The sequence below is a fragment of the Balaenoptera acutorostrata genome, chromosome X (assembly GCF_949987535.1).
Source record: "Balaenoptera acutorostrata chromosome X, mBalAcu1.1, whole genome shotgun sequence".
NCBI lineage: Eukaryota > Metazoa > Chordata > Mammalia > Artiodactyla > Balaenopteridae > Balaenoptera > Balaenoptera acutorostrata.
In genome coordinates, this window is record NC_080085.1 from 73,370,446 (window position 1) to 73,388,514 (window position 18,069).

Genomic DNA, 18,069 nt, shown 5'->3' on the forward strand with positions numbered 1-18,069 from the left:
TTCAGGAAGAATTTCTTAGAGTTTATCTCCTCAAAAAAAACAGATATAAGCATTGCAAGAATTTTGGACTTATGAACTTCAATCTAACATATTCTATTCTTACATCTAACTATGCAGCCAGATGTCAACAGTGAGACTATTTCAAATACTGCTTGTCATTCTCATAGTCCATGATCTCCAGGTGATTCAATTTCCTGTACTCATTTCTACTCCAGTTTTGTCAGGATTCCACCCAGTTGTTATTTGTCACAATTCTACCATTCTAAGTAGTAAATAAAACCACCACTAATACACATTATATATATGATATTAGAGTAAAACCTTAACCACCTGGTCAAGTGGTTGTCCATTTAACCCAAATTAATTCAAAACCTGATCTCAGACAATGCTTCTCCAGGATTGGTGGAATATAAAGTGTACAGTTCAAAGTTCTACCTAATAGAAGAATATTCCTTCTTGATTACTGTTCAAGGCTACCTCTTGAAAAGCTGTAACACTGCAACAGTCCATTTCTGACAGGTGCCAGCATATCAGAAAGAGCCTTCTATAAACCAAGGAAGAATCTTTTTATCATTGGTCAGTTGGCTATAGGGAAGTCCTCATTAAGCTATAGATGTTATTTGAAAGAGAAGGCATAGCAACATAACAAGTTTATACACACTGGGATTAAGGTAAATCTATTTAATGTTGCTTACTTGTGTCTTTGAAGATTATGGGGGCTATCTTCAACAAACTATTTCAACCTAATGATCATCTATCGTTGAGCACATCAAACCTTGTGACTAAGCAAATGAGACTGTTCTGTGTATGACTAGCATCTCAAGACAAATGGTTCACTGGTTTTCCTCGACTATGTTTGGTCTCCATAATTGTCAAGTAGCAATCTGGAAGCTATATCTCAAAAGGGAAGTAGCTAAATACGCAAGGGTCATGCTCTTCCTCTAAAATCCCATGGGGCTCCACTGCATTTTGAGCTTTCCCCAACCTAAACCTTGGTTTTGTCTCAGGCTTCAATAGGCATTCAAGTACCATTATATCAGTAAAATTATGAGAATCAATGTATAGGGAAGCATGTGCCTCATCCTGGACTGGCTTGAGAGTTTTCAGACCCATGAAAAGGTAACAGTTTCTCCATTGCACATTAACTGAGTGGGAAAAGGCATGCATGTGAAGTTCATGCTGGCTCCCAAATCCAAAGACACCCATCAGGCGTTGTACCTTCTTCTTAGTGGTAGGGAGCTCAAGATTCTACAGTTTATCTTTCACTTTGCAGGGGAATCCCACATGCCTCATACCACAGCACTTTCCTAATAAAGAACCCCCTTACTGAGAGAGCAAATCATAATATTTTCTTCAGTATTTATTTCCCAGTAGTGCTTATCCATATTTAGCAATTTTCTAAATTCCAGTTAACCAGGACAAATGAACACAATAGCATCTTTATATGCACCATAAAAGTTGTACACCATAATAATTATGGTGCATAAGATGATGCCTTGGAGGAGAGTAAGATGATCACGTTTCTAGCAGACTAAGTCAATGTTTTGACAAAATAATTTGTGTAACATAGCAAAATAAATGATATATTCCTTGGATAGAATGGTAAAGATATAAACACTGTTGGGTGAAGGTGAATTGCTTCAGATAGTCACCTAGTAGATAGGAACAGAGAAAAAAGACATTATATAGATTAATATCTACATGTTAAATTAAGGAAGTTAATTTTTTTTGTTCAAAGAGGGAATCCAATCCAGAATAGAAAATATAACCAGAACTATCATTTTAAGTTCTTAGTAGTCAATGGCCATTGGTCTTTTGCAATGACTGAACTGAAAAAATGAATAGACGACGTCACACAAATCTTTGATAGTGACTGTAATATCTGGAATTCCCCTAGCAAGGTGGTACTATCATCTTTGATTTAGTCTTTTGATAGAAAAGTGGTGTGTCCCTGGTTTTGACTCAGTTTTTCCTATGATAACCCTTAATCAGTCAAATAACTCAAAAGAAGGTTCTACCAGCTACCAAAGATATTAGCTTCACTTACTCTTTCATGAACTGAGCTGATAAACACAGAATGAATTTGAGGACCCACTGAAATTAACATGAGGCAAAAATATCAAGTCTATTACCCTCTGGGGCAGCCATGAAAATGCACCACTCAGATCTTCAAGAGAGAACTTGCTGCTCAGCTGTAAGTAGTTAAGTTAGCAGAGAGCCTCCAACTGTTAGCACCTTCAGGATCCACTTCAGTTTTTGAGCTGAGGCCCTCCTCTTCTTAGTAACCCCAGATAGTGACTGAGCATGACAGAGGTACTAGGGCCTGGCCATTTCTGCCCAATGTGGAACTCCTCTAATAGGAAATCTTTGCTCCTTAACACCCCATTATGTTGGCTAACCCTTCATTACATCTGAAAAGGGCCTGAGATTCTGTGCTTCAATAGGCATTCAAGTACCATTAGATCAGTAAAATTATGAGAATCAATGGATAGGGAATCTTTATTCCTACCTCCACCCAATAGGCCTCTTACACTTTGAACTCCATTTCAGTATCTGCCTCCTAACCTATAGACCGTCATGACACTTGAAATCTTCAGGAATTAGTATTAGATCAGGGTCAGCCAAAAACATGATAATTCTATTTCCTCCAGTATTCAGTCACATGGATGGATATACTGGCTCAGGTTCCTTTGTGAAAGGCTATAAATAAAATCACAAATCATATTTGAGGCATTAGAAGACTTCTTTAGTATTTCTTGGCTTCCCTTTCATTCAAAGGTCTCCAGTTTGTTAAATGATCTTGTTCAGAAAATAATGTATGAGGAAAGATGTCCTGCTCTATATGTTTGAGTCAGCCTGAGCCTCTTTTATAGGCCTGGAATTTCTCTGGTGAAAGTATAACATTTGGGTCCTGATGGTCAATTTAATATATGGGGCAATATAGTCCTTAAGCCCAAAGAAAGATATATTAGACCACTCTTCTTAGATTGTTGCCCCATCTGGTTGAAAATTAAGTTTTTATAACTGGCAAATAGGCCCAACCACCTCTGGCTGTGCTGTTTCTCTTTTTGTTCCTGTGACTTCTAGAGCATTCCTGAATAGGACAGCACATATAAGAAAAGGCTTTTAATCTTAAAGGGGGTGGGGCTGGAAGCAGAGGTGAAAGATAACAAGAAATAAAAGTAAGATCCAGTACCACAAATAACCTTGCTTCTCACACCCAGAACCTCCCAGGCTCACCTCCCATTACCAGCCATAACACCATATCTAATTTTACAGCCTCTCTGAAGACATGCTGCTTGAAATCCCACTCTTTATAATATTTTCTTCATAGTTTTGGCTCACTAATGTTGTAAATGCATACAATACTTTCTGTAATGAGAGTTTAGTCAAGTTTGTATGGGAATGTAGAGTAGCAGGGATATCATCTCTTCAGCCATACCATCACAGTAGATCCCAGTCTTCCCAAGTATACAAGACCTTGTAAAAAATTAATAAACAGAAACCTCAATTAAATAGAGTCAGGAGACCAGAAGGGAGGGCTCTCATACCCTGCAATGATGGCAAGCCCAACCAAAAGAAGAAAGACTCCTCTTCTCTTCTGTCAAGGATTCAGCCAATGAAAATCCACAGACTCTTTGTTTACTATAGCCCTCCCAACTTCCTTCCACATCTATAAAAAGTGCTCTCCTTCTCTTAGAGTAAGGGGACTTGCATGTGGCTTACCATGGTGGCAAAACCTGAACTGCAATTCTCTGCTGATCCCGAATAAACCCATCTTTGCCAGAGAAATATCTAGCAGCCTATTTGTTTTATGTCAAAATTTTGGTGGCCTGTAAGGGGACCAGAGAAGATCCCCCATTGGCTCTCGTGAGCAAACAGCTGTGGTATCAACAATTGAACCCATTAAGCTTACCACTTTTCTCACCAACCATGGAGTTTGAAGGTATGTCTTTCTCCTGGATCCAGGCTCATACACTCTTTGTGTTTGAAACTCCAGACTCCATTCAGTACCTATTTTAAGGTTTTGTCTTTCTGGTTAAGGCCTTGTTCTGTATGCAAGTATTCATTTGGCACTTTGGTCTGATCTTGAGACCACACTGCTTCAACTGAAACTGACTAGCATTTGGCCCACTCCTATCAGAACAGGGGCTGTTTCTCCTGGAACTGTCTTGCCTTCACCCCATTATTTTGGGAACAAGTGTTGTTTTACTGAAACTGTGCTGGTTTTTCAGACTTTGGCCCATTCTTTTAGAATAAGAGCTGTTCTATGAATAGCTGTTGGCCTTGCTCCTCTGGGACCAAGCTGTTTCCTTATAACTGCCTGGTATTAGGCTTGCAGGCTGTTTTCATTTCAAGCTGTTTGAGCTGTAAACTGTTTAAGCTATTTAAAAATTTTTCTTTTACTCTACATGAAAACCTCTGAGAAATGGGATCAAAGTTACCTAAATATTTTGAGGGTAACCCCACCCCCACAGGGACTCTGGCTGATTTTATGTTTAAAAACTGTGGTTCTGGGGGGAGAGCTTCAAGATGGCAGAAGAGTAAGACACAGAGATCACCTTGCTCCCCACAGATACATCAGAAATACATCTACATGTGGAACTGCTCCTATAGAACACCTACTGAATGCTGGCAGAAGACCTCAGACCTCCCAAAAGGCAAGAAACTCCCCATGTACCTGGGTAGGGCAAAAGAAAAAAGAAAAAAACAGAGACAAAGAATAGGGACGGGACCTGCACCACTGGGAGGGACCTGTGAAGGAGGAAAGCTTTCCACACACTAGGAAGCCCCTTCATGGCCGGAGACTGCGGGTGGTGGAGGGGGGAAGCTTTGGAGCCATGGAGGAGAGTGCAGCAACAGGGGTGTGGAGGGCAAACTGGAGAGATTCCTGCACAGAGGATCAGTGCCGACCAGCACTCACCAGCCCGAGAGGCTTGTCTGCTCACCCACCGGGACAGGTGGTGGCTGTGAGCTGGGGGCCGGGCTTCGGTCAGATGTGAGGGAGAGGACTGGGGTTGGCTGCGTGAACATAGCCTGAAGGGGGCTAGTGCGCCACGGCTAGCCAGGAGGGAGTCTGGGGAAAGGTCTGGAACTGTCGAAGAGTCAAGAGACTTTTTCTTCCCTCTTTGTTTCGTGATGCGCGAGGAGAGGGGATTAAGAGCGCTGCTTAAAGGAACTCCAGAGACGGGCACAAGCCGTGGCTATCACCGCGGATGCCAGAGACAGGCATGAGACTCTAAGGCTGCTGCTGCAGCCACCAAAGAGCCTGTGAGCAAACACAGGTCACTATCCTCACCGCCCCTCCTGGGAGCCTGTGCAGCCTGCCACTGCCAGGGTCCCGTGATCCAAGGACAACTTCCCGGGGAGAATGCATGGTGCAACTCAGGCTGATGCAACGTCATGCTGGGCTCTGCAGCTGCAGGCTTGCCCCACATCCGTACCCCTCCTTTACCACGACCTCAGTGAGCCAGAGCCCCCGAATCAGCTGCTCCTTTAAACCCGTCCTGTCTGAGCGAGAACAGACGCCCTCAGGCAACCTACACGCAGAGGCGTGTCCAAATACAAAGCTGAACCCCAGGAGCTGTGTGACCAAAGAAGAGAAAGGAAAATTTCTCCCAGCAGCCTCAGGAGCAGAGGATTAAAGCTCCACAATCAACTTGATGTACCCTGCATCTGTGGAATACCTCAATAGACAAGGAATCATCCCAAATTGAGAAGGTGGACTTTGGGAGCAAAGATTTATTTTTTCCACTTTTTCTCTTTTTGTGAGAGTGTATGTGTATGCTTCTGTGTGAGATTTTGTCTGTATAGTTTTGCATTCACCATCTGTTCTAGGATTCTGTGTGTCTGTTTTTTTGTTTGTTTGTTTGTTTTTTCACTTTTTAAATTTTTTTCTTAATAATTATTTGTATTTTTATATTAATAACTTTGTTATTTATTTTATTTTATTTTACTTTATTTTATTTTATCCTTTCTTTCTTTCTTTCTTTCTATTTTTTCTCCCTTTATTCTGAGCCGTGTGGATGAAAGGCTCTTGGTGCTCCAGCCAGGAGTCTGGCTGTGCCTCTGAGGTGGAAGAGCCAAGTTCAGGACACTGGTCCACAAGAGACCTCCCAGCTCCACGTAATATCAAACGGCAAAAATCTCCCAGAGATCTCCATCTCAATGCCAAGACCCAGCTTCACTCAATGACCAGCAAGCTACAGTGCTGGACACCCTATGCCAAACAACTAGCAAGACAGGAACACAGCCCCATCCATTAGCAGAGAGGCTGCCTAAAATCATAATAAGGCCACAGACACCCCAAAACACACCACAAGACATGGGCTTGCCCCTCAGAAAGACAAAATCCAGCCTCATCCACCAGAACACAGGCACTAGTCCCCTCCACCAGGAAGCCGACACAACCCACTGAACCAACCTTAGCCACTGGGGACAGATACTAAAAACAACGGGAACTATGAACCTGCAGCCTGCAAAAAGAAGACCCCAAACACAGTAAGTTAAGAAAAATGAGAAGAAAGAAAAACTCACAGCAGATGAAGGAGCAAGGTAAAAACCCAACGGACCTAATAAATGAAGAGGAAATAGGCAGTCTCCCTGAAAAAGAATTCAGAATAATGATAGTAAAGATGATTCAAAATCTTGGAAATAGAATAGAGAAAATACAAGAAACATTTAACAAGGAACTAGAAGAACTAAAGATCAAACAAACAATGATGAACAACACAATATATGAAATTAAAAATTCTCTAGAAGGAATCAATAGCAGAATAACTGAGGCAGAAGAAAGGATAAGTGAGCTGGAAGATAAAATAGTGGAGATAACTACTGCAGAGGAGAATAAAGAAAAAAGAATGAAAAGAACTGAGAACAGTCTCAGAGACCTCTGGGACAACATTAAATGCACCAACATTCAAATTATAGGGGTCCCAGAAGAAGAAGAGTAAAAGAAAGGGACTGAGAAAATATTTGAAGAGATTATAGTTGAAAACTTCCCTAATATGGGAAAGGAAATAGTTAATCAAGTCCAGGAAGCACAGAGAGTCCCATACAGGATAAATCCAAGGAGAAACACGCCAAGGTACATATTAATCAAACTATCAAAAATTAAATACAAAGAAAACATATTAAAAGCAGCAAGGGAAAACAACAAATAACACACAAGGGAATCCCCATAAGGTTAAGAGCTGATCTTTCAGCAGAAACTCTGCAAGCCATAAGGGAGTGGCAGGACATATTTAAAGTGATGAAGGGGAAAAACCTACAACCAAGATTACTCTACCCAGCAAGGATCTCATTCAGATTTGATGGAGAAATTAAAACCTTTACAGACAAGCAAAAACTGAGAGAATTCAGCACCACCAAACCAGCTTTACAACAAATGCTAAAGTAACTTCTCTAGGCAAGAAACACAAGAGAAGGAAAAGACCTACAATAACAAACCCAAAACAATTAAGAAAAAAGGAATAGGAACATACATATCGATAATTACCTTAAATGTAAATGGATTAAATGCTCCCAGGAAAAGACACAGACTCGCTCAATGGATACAAAAGCAAGACCCATATATATGCTGTCTACAAGAGACCCACTTCAGACCTAGGGACACATACAGACTGAAAGTGAGGGGATGGAAAAAGATATTCCATGCAAATGGAAATCAAAAGAAAGCTGGAGTAGCAACTCTCATATCAGACAAAATAGACTTTAAAATAAAGACTATTACAAGAGACAGAGAAAGACACTACATAATGATCAAGGGATAGATCCAAGAAGAAGATATAACAATTGTAAGTATTTATGCACCCAATATAGCAGCACCTCAATGCATAAGGCAAATGCTAACAGCCATAAAAAGGGAAATCAACAGTAACACAATCATAGTAGGGGACTTTAACACCCCACTTTCACCAATGGACAGATCATCCAAAATGAAAATAAATAAGGAAACACAAGCTTTAAATGATACATTAAACAAGATGGACTTAATTGATATTTATAGAACTTTCCATCCAAAAACAATAGAATACATATTCTTCTAAAGTGCTCATGGAACATTCTCCAGGATAGATCATATCTTGGTTCACAAATAAAGCCTTGGTAAATTTACGAAAATTGAAATTGTATCAAGTATCTTTTCCAACCACAACACTATGATACTAGATATCAATTACAGGAAACGACCTGTAAAAGATACAAACACATGGAGGCCAAAGAATACACTGCTTAATAACCAAGTGATCACTTAAGAAATCAAAGAGGAAATCAAAAAATACATAGAAACAAATGACAATTGAGACCCGATGACACAAACCCTATGGGATGAAGCAAAAGCAGTTCTAAGAGGGAAGTTTATAGCAATACAATCCTACCTTAAGAAACAGGAAACATCTCAAATAAACAACCTAACCTTGCACCTAAAGCAATTAGAGAAAGAAGAACAGAAAAACCCCAAAGTTAGCAGAAGGGAAGAAATCATAAAGATCAGATCAGAAATAAATGAAAAAGAAATGAAGGAAATGATAGCAAAGATCAATAAAACTAAAAGCTGGTTCTTTGAGAAGATAAACAAAATTTATTAAACCATTAACCAGACTCATCAAGAGAAAAAGGGAGAAGACTCAAATCAATAGAATTAGAAATGAAAAAGAAGTAATAACTGACACTGCAGAAATACAAAGGATTATGAGAGATTACTACAAGCAACTCTATGCCAAAAAATGGACAACCTGGAAGAAATGGACAAATTCTTAGAAATGCACAACCTGCTGAGACTGAACCAAGAAGAAATAGAAAATATGAACAGACCAATCACAAACAATGAAATTGAAACTGTGATTAAAAATCTTCCAACAAACAAAAGTCCAGGACCAGATGGCTTCACAGGCGAATTCTATCAAACATTTAGACAAGAGCTAACACCTATCCTTCTCAAACACTTCCAAAATATTGCAGAGGGAGGAACACACCCAAACTCATTCTACGAGGCCACCGTCACCCTGATACCAAAATCAGACAAAGATGTCACAAGGAAAGAAAACTACAGGCCAATATCACTGATGAACATAGATGCAAAGCTCCTCCACAAAATACTGGCAAACAGAATCCAACAGCACATTAAAAGGATCATACACCATGATCAAGTGGGGTTTATTCCAGGAATGCAAGAATTCCTCAATATATGCAAAGCAATCAACGTGATACACCATATTAACAAACTGAAGGAGAAAAACCATATGATCATCTCAATAGACGCAGAGAAAGCTGTCAACAAAATTCAACACCCATTTATGATAAAAGCCCTGCAGAAAGTAGGCATAGAGGGAACTTTCCTCAACATAATAAAGGCCATATATGACAAACCCACAGCCAACATTGTCCTTAATGCTGAAAAACTGAAACTATTTCCACTAAGATCAGGAACAAGACAAGGTTGCCCACTCTCACCACTATTATTCAATATAGTTTTGGAAGTGTTAGCCACAGCAATCAGGGAAGAAAAAGAAATAAAAGGAATCCAAATCGGAAAAGAAGAAGTAAAGCTGTCACTGTTTGCAGATGCCATGATACTATACATAGAGAATCCGAAAGATGCTACCAGAAAACTCCTAGAGCTAATCAATGAATTTGGTAAAGTAGCAGGATACAAAATTAATGCACAGAAATCTCTTGCATTCCTATACACTAATGATGAAAAATCAGAAAGTGAAATTAAGAAAACACTCCCATTTACCATTGCATCAAAAAGAATAAAATATCTAGGGATAAACCTACCTAAGAAGACAAAAGACCTGTATGCCGAAAATTATAAGACACTGATGAAAGAAATTAAAGATGATACAAATAGATAGAGAGATATACCATGTTCTTGGATTGGAAGAATCAACATTGTGGAAATGACTATACTACCCAAAGCAATCTACAGATTGAACGCAATCCCTATCAAACTACCACTGGCATTTTTCACAGAACTAGAACAAAAAATTTCACAATTTGTATGGAAACACAAAAGACCCCAAATAGCCAAAGCAATCTTGAGAACGAAAACTGGAGCTGGAGGAATCAGGCTCCCTGACTTCAGACTACACTAGAAAGCTACAGTAATGAACACAGTATGGTACTGGCACAAAAACAGAAATATAGATCAATGTAACAGGATAGAAGGCTCAGAGATAAACCCCCGCACATATGGTCACCTCATCTTTGATAAAGGAGGCAAGCATATACAGTGGAGAAAAGACAGCCTCTTTAATAAGTGGTGCTGGGAAAACTGGACAGGTACATGTAAAAGTATGAAATTAGAACACTCCCTAACACCATACACAAAAATAAACTCAAAATGAATTAAAGACCTAAATGTAAGGCCAGACAGTATCAAACTCTCAGAGGAAAACATAGGCAGAACACTCTGTGACATAAATCACAGCAAGATCCTTTTTGACCCAGCTCCTAGAGAAATGGAAATAAAAACAAAAATGAACAAATGGGACCTAATGAAACTTAAAAGCTTTTACACAGCAAAGGAAACCATAAACAAGATTAAAAGACAATCCTCAGAATGGGAGAAAATATTTGCAAATAAAGCAACTGACAAAGGACTAATCTCCAAAATGTACAAACAGCTCATGCAGCTCAATATCAAAAAAACAAACAACCGAATCCAAAAATGGGCAGAAGACCTAAATAGACATTTCTCCAAAGAAGATATACAGATTGCCAACAAACACATGAAAGAATGCTCAACATCATTAATCATTAGAGAAATGCAAATCAAAACTACAGTGAGATATCATCTCACACTGGTCAGAATGGCCATCATCAAAAAGTGTAGAAATATTAAATGCTGGAGAGGGTGTGGAGAAAAGGGAACCCTCTTGCCCTGTTGGTGGGAATGTAAATTGATACAGCCACTATGGAGAACAGTATGGAGGTTCATTCAATAACTAAAAATAGAACTACTATATGACCCAGCAATCCCACTACTGGGCATATACCCTGAGAACACCATAATTCAAAAAGTGTCATGTACCACAATGTTCATTGCAGCTCTATTTACAGTAGCCAGGACATGGAAGCAACCGAAGTGTCCATCAACAGATGAATGGATAAAGAAGATGTGGCACATATATACAATGGAATATTACTCAGCCATAAAAAGAAACGAAATGGAGTTATTTGTAGTGAGGTGGATGGAGTTAGAGTCTGTCATAGAGAGTGAAGTAAGTCAGAAAGAGAAAAACAGATACCGTATGCTAACACATATATATGGAATCTAAGAAAAAAAAAAGTCCATGAAGAACCTAGGGGCAAGATGGGAATAAAGACACAGACATACTAGAGAATGGACTTGAGGACACGGGGAGGGGGAAGGGTAAGCTGGGATGAAGTGAGAGAGTGGCATGGACATATATACACTACCAAACGTAAAATAGCTAGTGGGAAGCAGCCGCATGGCACAGGGAGATCAGCTCGGTGCTTTGTGACCACCTAGAGGGGTGGGATAGGGAGGGTGGGAGGGCGGGAGATGCAAGAGGGAGGAGATATGGGGACATATGTATATGTGTAACTGATTCACTTTGTTATAAAGCAGAAACTAACACAGCATTGTAAAGCAATTATACTCCAATAAAGATGTTTTAAAAAAAAAGAATTAATTTAGAAAAAACAAAAACAAAAAACTGTGGTTCTTCCTCATGCACATTTCTAACTAAATGGACTGACCTGACCAAAGGCAATTTAGAATATCAGTGTCCATTATGGGGAACCTCTGAAATTCCCAAACTTAATTTTCTTAAAACTGAATTGGATTACAATAGCTCAAAAACTTCCAAACCTGAATGTTATGCCTATTTTGATGGGTATTTTGAGGTTTCCAAATGTTATCAAGAACCTAAAATTGCCTCTCTGCAAAATGAGATTTTAAGATTAACTGAGGCAAACAATTAATGAAAGGCAAAATGACTCCCAAAACCTCAGACTCTTCTTCCTTGGTTTCTTTGTCTCAGGTTCCACCTTCAACATTGTCTTGTCTTCTTCCTCAGCTCCTAATGGTCAGGCTCCACCTCTGGCACCATCTTCCTCCTCTCCTTCTATACACCCTACACCTCCTTTAAACCCTGAGTCCCCTCATACTAATTCTCTCATTGAACTTTCCTTTTTCTCTGAAACTCTCCCCACTCCCTTTTCTCTGAACTTACCAGAAACCGTCCCTTTAAAGTTAAGCCTTCTGAGGATCCAAGCACTAAGCCCTTAATTTCTTATATTCCCTGAGCCAAAGCTGAACTGCAAGCCATAATCAAAGACTTTCCCAAAATAACCAAAGATCCTCAAAGATTTGCTGAGCAATTTAATATAGTCATTTAAACTTATCAACCTTGTTTCTCTGACTTATATTAGCTAGTGCATATGCTTGTTAGTGAGGGCCAGGACAAACACTGGATGAAGACCACCAACTGGGAAATCTTGAAATGGCTGCAGGAGACAACCAGGATACCAGCCCACTAACTTACTATATGATTAGGTTCAGGCAATCACTGGGTAACTTTATTAAGCAATTCCTAGGGCTTTTCCAAGGCTTGTTGATTGGAAAAAAACATCAGACTTACACACAAAAATCTGATGAACCTGTTCATGACTATTACAATTGACTTCAGATAATTTTTAAGAAAATTCTGGTCTTCCTTCAAATGTTGATTCCACTCAGGTAGCTTTTAATTCTGCTTTATTAATGAGCTGAACTGAGGCCTTTCCCTTCCAGTAAAAAGACCAGGATGGAATGGGAAATTATGTCCACTCCAGATTTAGTTAATCTAGCAAACCAGCTCTCTCACACTCTAGATGAGTCATCTAAAAAAGACCAATAAGATTCTCAATCGTCAGCTCCATCAAAAAGATAAAAGAAAAAAATGATTTAAAAAATGATAAAAAAAAATCTTCAACTACAGCAGTTGAAGGCCCCTAAACAAAACCAAAATTCTCCTGGTTTCTGCTATTACTGCAAAGAGCCAAGACAATGGAACAGAAATAGTTACAAATTTAAGTGTCTTAGGCACTTTCACCCTTCTAACCAGCCTTTCCAACATCCTCCCAAATCTCAATGATGTAGCTATGAGGAACTACAAGGGTTCTTCCAAATGCTCCCTCTAATCAGATTGGAGAAGCATTTTGCCAGATGGGGATGAATCTTTTCCAGTCTTAATTGACACCAGAGCCACACTCTTGGTGCTCAACTCCACTACTATAAAGCAGCTCCTACCTCAAAATACTAAAATAGTTCAAATAGTGGGGATCCCTAATGAACCTCAAGAGATTCCTGTCTCTGAACCTATTCCCTTTTGTTTAGACTCTTTGAGAGACACACATTATTTTCTCCTTAGTTCCTTTTCCCCATCAATTTATTAGGCCAAGACTTCTTAAAGAAGTATCATGACAGAATTCCTTTCTCCCAAAAGGGGGAAATAATTCTAGAATTTAACAGTAGTCATTCAAAGTAACCAACCAGATGAATTAAAAGACCCTTTGACACCTTTTATTTGTTCTGTCTCTGACGGTACTAGAGCGGATTCTGGAAACACTGATCATTTGTCCCTGTTGAATCAGGTACCATTTTATTTATAGGCAAAATCTCCAACTGATGTTGGCAAAATTCACAGCACATATCCATCAAAATTCAAATATACCCGTCAAAATCTCTTCGCAGAATTAATCAATACCATGAAAGTAAAGAAGCTCTTCAAGGTAGAAAGTCCATACTAGAAGATTACAAGACTCAAGGCCTCATTATCCCTTGTATCAGTCCCTGTAATGCTCCTACTTTACTGATGAGAAAATATAAGGGTCAAGCATGGAAGTTTGTCTAGGACCTCTTAAAAATATATTGATATAACATTATCTCTCAACACCCTGTTGTTCCTAACCCTTGTATATTACTAACATCTATTCCCACCAGAAATATATTATTTATTGTAATTGATTTATGCAATGCATTCTTTAGTATTACAGTTGATGAAGCCAGTCAATACCTTTTTGCCTTCACTTCTGAAGAAAAACAATTCACCTGAACTGTAATGCCTCAGGGTTCTACTGAGAGTCCTTCTTATTTCTCACAAATCCTGAAAGCTGATCTGTATGATATAAAATTCCCTAGAGGTTCTACTTTGTTGCACTATATGGATGATTTGCTTCTTTGCTCTCTTTCTCAAGACTCCTCAGAAGAAGACAGCATCCATTTGCTAAAGATTTCAGCCTTAAAGGGACATAAGGTTGACCAAAAAAATTGCAGTTTTCCCAAACTGTTTTGATATTTAGGGCATTAGATATCAGAACAAGGGCTACGTATAATCCAGATAGACTTCATGATGTCCTAAGTTTCCCAAAACCCCAAACTAAATGTCAGCTGGGAGGTCTTCTTGGGCTAGTTGGTTATTGCTGTAATTGAATTTCAAATTTCTCTTTTATGACCAAACTCCTGTATGTTTTACTAAAGAATAACTTGCCCAACCCAAAAACTTTATGGGAAGAATCAGATGACATAGCTTTTAAGGCCTCAAAGGAGAGTTTGATGAACCTGCTTGCCCCTCAGCATCCCAGATCCCTTTTTCCCTTTTGTATATGAAAAGAAAGAAAATGCCCTTGGGGTATGCATCCAAAAACACGAGGACCACCATCAACCCCTAGGGTATTATAGCCAGCAACTGGACTCTGTGGAACAAGGATACCCCTCTTGCCTTAGAGCCATTATAGCCACTGCCATTTTTGGTTAAGGCCACTGAGAAAATCACTGGGATCCCCTTTAACCATTTGTGTACTTCATGCGGTAGAGGGTCTCCTGAATTATTATCACACTCAACACTTCTCAGCCAGCCACCTCACCTCCTATGATGTCCTTTTGTTAACTACCCCTCACATAACTCTTTTATGTTGTAATAACCTTAATCCTGCTACTCTTCTCCCCTCTGTCACCAATGGAGATCCTCACAACTGCTTAATATTGACAGATCACCTCCTGACTCCTCGTGATGATCTACAGGAAATTCCTCTGAGTAACACTCATGGTTCACTGATGGTTCATATTTAAAAGGTGATAACAGCAAATCTTGTGCTGCGTATGCTATTCCAACTTTGTTTGATGTTATTGAGGCAGCATCTCTGCCTACAACTGCTTCAGCCCAACATGCCAAATTATACACTCTTACATCAGCTTGCACTTTAGCCAAGAGCAAATCTGCCAGTATTTATACTAATAGTAGATATGCTTTCAGAGGGAATGTTGTAGAAACCATGTGACTTCCTTACTTCCAGCATAAATAAAATATTAAATAGCCCCTATGTTCAGGAATTATTGGATACAGTACTTTTACCCACCATTTAGCTATTCTTAAGATTCTGGGGCATTCTAAACTTCACTCTCTGGAAACTAACTGAAATAGCCTTGCTGACATTTCCACAAGGAATGCTGTCCTTAAAGTGACGAACAGCATCCAAACATCTGTCATGCTCCAAACCGACCATTTCTTGTAATAGTTCTTCCTATCACCAGTCCAGTTCTTCAGAGGCAACCACTTTTTAAATACTTTAGCTGTTTCTTCTAATAGTCATTACTTAACATTTTTCTTTAAATAAAATTCAAAAATTAATTTTAAATCATATGCTTATACTACTATTTAAAAACATTTTTAGATATTATCTATTGACTTCATGCTAAGATACATAAATATTTACTTCATACCACCACCACTAATGTCACCTCTACTCCTTTTTTTGTCATATCTGAGAAATCTTTGCCAAACCTAAGGTCACAAAATGTTTTCTCTCTTTTTCATCTGGAAGTTTATAGTTTTAGGATTTATATTTATGTCTATTCTCCATTTCAGTTAATTTTTGTATATGGTGCAAGAAATGAATTAAAGTTAAAATTCTTTCTTCCTTCCTTTTGTCTTTTTTTTTCTTTTTCTTTTTTTTTTTTTGTGCATCTGGATATCCCATCATTGTCCCAGCAACATTTGTTAACAAGGCTCTCCTTTTGCCACCCAACTGACTTTGTACCTTGGTAAAAAAAAATCATTAGTCAACAAGAGAATGAGAAGACATGCCACACACTGGCAGGAGATATTTGCAAAAGACACATCTGATAAAGGACTATTATCAAAAATATACAAATAATTTTTGAAAATCAATAAGAAAATGAACAACTTGATTTAAAAATGAGCAAAAAACCTGAACAGATGCCTCACCAAAGAAAATATACAGGTGACAAGTAGGTATATGAAAAGATGCTCAGCATCATGTGTCATTAGGGAACTGAAAATTAAAACAACAATGACATATCACTGCACACATATTAGAATGGCCAAAATTTGAAACATTGATAACACCAAATGCTGGGGATGATGTGGAGCAACAAGAACTCTCATTCACTAATGGTGAGAATACAAAATAATACAGCCACTCTAGAAGGCAGTTTGCCTCCAGCATGTTAGGAGTTAGTTGGACTGTACGTCTAGTCCCCCAACTTTTCTGGCTGCTACCCAAAGGGCTGGCTTCTAATCCACAAATCTCTGAGAGCTGATACTGTCCAGCATTAGCTAGGTCCCTGTGGATGACAGAGAGCCAAGCAACAGTTTAAAACAGCATGTGGTCTGAACAAGTGTGCAGACATCTGCAACAACTCCTCTTTCTGGCTCAGTGCACAGTGAATGGAAGATAAAATCCAGCTCCTATCTTCTCCTGGGGAGAGAAGGAATTGGACCAAACATCTAGTGCCCCAGCTTTTCTTGCTACTACTCAAAGGACTGGCTTCTATCTATCTCATCTGTCTCAGGGCTCTGATGGGACTTAGCATACTCTAGCCTCCTGGGGACCACTAAGAACAAAGATTGTGGTTTGGACGCATAGAGTTTTTGTATGCAAGTGAAGTTAATTTGTTATTAGTTTAAAAAACTGTTATAAATACATGATATTTTATGTAAGCCCCATGATAACCACCCAAAAAATACCTATAGAAGTTATACAAAAGAAGAAGAGAAAGGAATTAAAGCCTATCAATACAAAAAGAAAAGAAAAGGAAAGGAAAGAAACACAAAGAAAATAGCAAGAGAGAAAAAGAGGGACAAAAAAACCCCTATAACACAAAGAGAACACAGTTAACAAAATGACAATAGTAAATCATTCCCTATCAATAATTATTTAAATGCAAATGGATTAAATCCTCAATCAAAAAAAAAAAAAGATATTCAGTGGCTTAATGGATAAAAAATAAGATCCAACTTTATGCTGTCTACAGGAAACTCACTTTAGATTCAAGGACACACATAGACTGAAAGTGGAGGGGTAGGAAACATAGTCCACACAAATGGTAACAAGAAAACTGGGGTAGCTACACTTATATCAGACAAAATAGACTTTAGGTCAAAAATTGTCTCTATTATTTGTAGTGAGGTGGATGGACCCAGAGACTGTCATACAGAGTGAAGTAAGTCAGAAACAGAAAAACAAATACCATATGCTAACACATATATATGGAATCTCTAAAAAAAAATGCTTCTGAAGAACCTAGGGGCAGGAGAGGAATAAAGACGTAGACGTAGAGAATGGGCTTGAGGACACGAGGAGGGGGAAGGGTAAGCTGGGACGAAGTGAGAGAGTAACGTTGACATATATACACTATCAAATGTAAAATAGATAGCTAGTGGGAAGCAGCTGTATAGCACAGGGAGATCAGCTCGGTGCTTTGTGATCACCTAGAGGGGTGGGATAGGGAGGGTGGGAGGGAGACGCAAGAGGGAGGGGATATGGGGATATATGTATACATATAGCTGATTCACTCTGTTTTACAGCAGAAACTAACACAACAATGTAAAGCAATTATACTCCAATAAAGATGTTAAAAATAAAATAAAATAAAATATGCAACTGAATGTCCCACAAATATCTCATATTTGGCACATCCAAAACTGAACTCATCATCAACTCACATCCTCCTTTGCTCCACTATACAACTGTCCTTGGGCACATTTGATTGTAATAAACAGAAATTTACTCAAGGTTGATCACATTTCTTTTTTT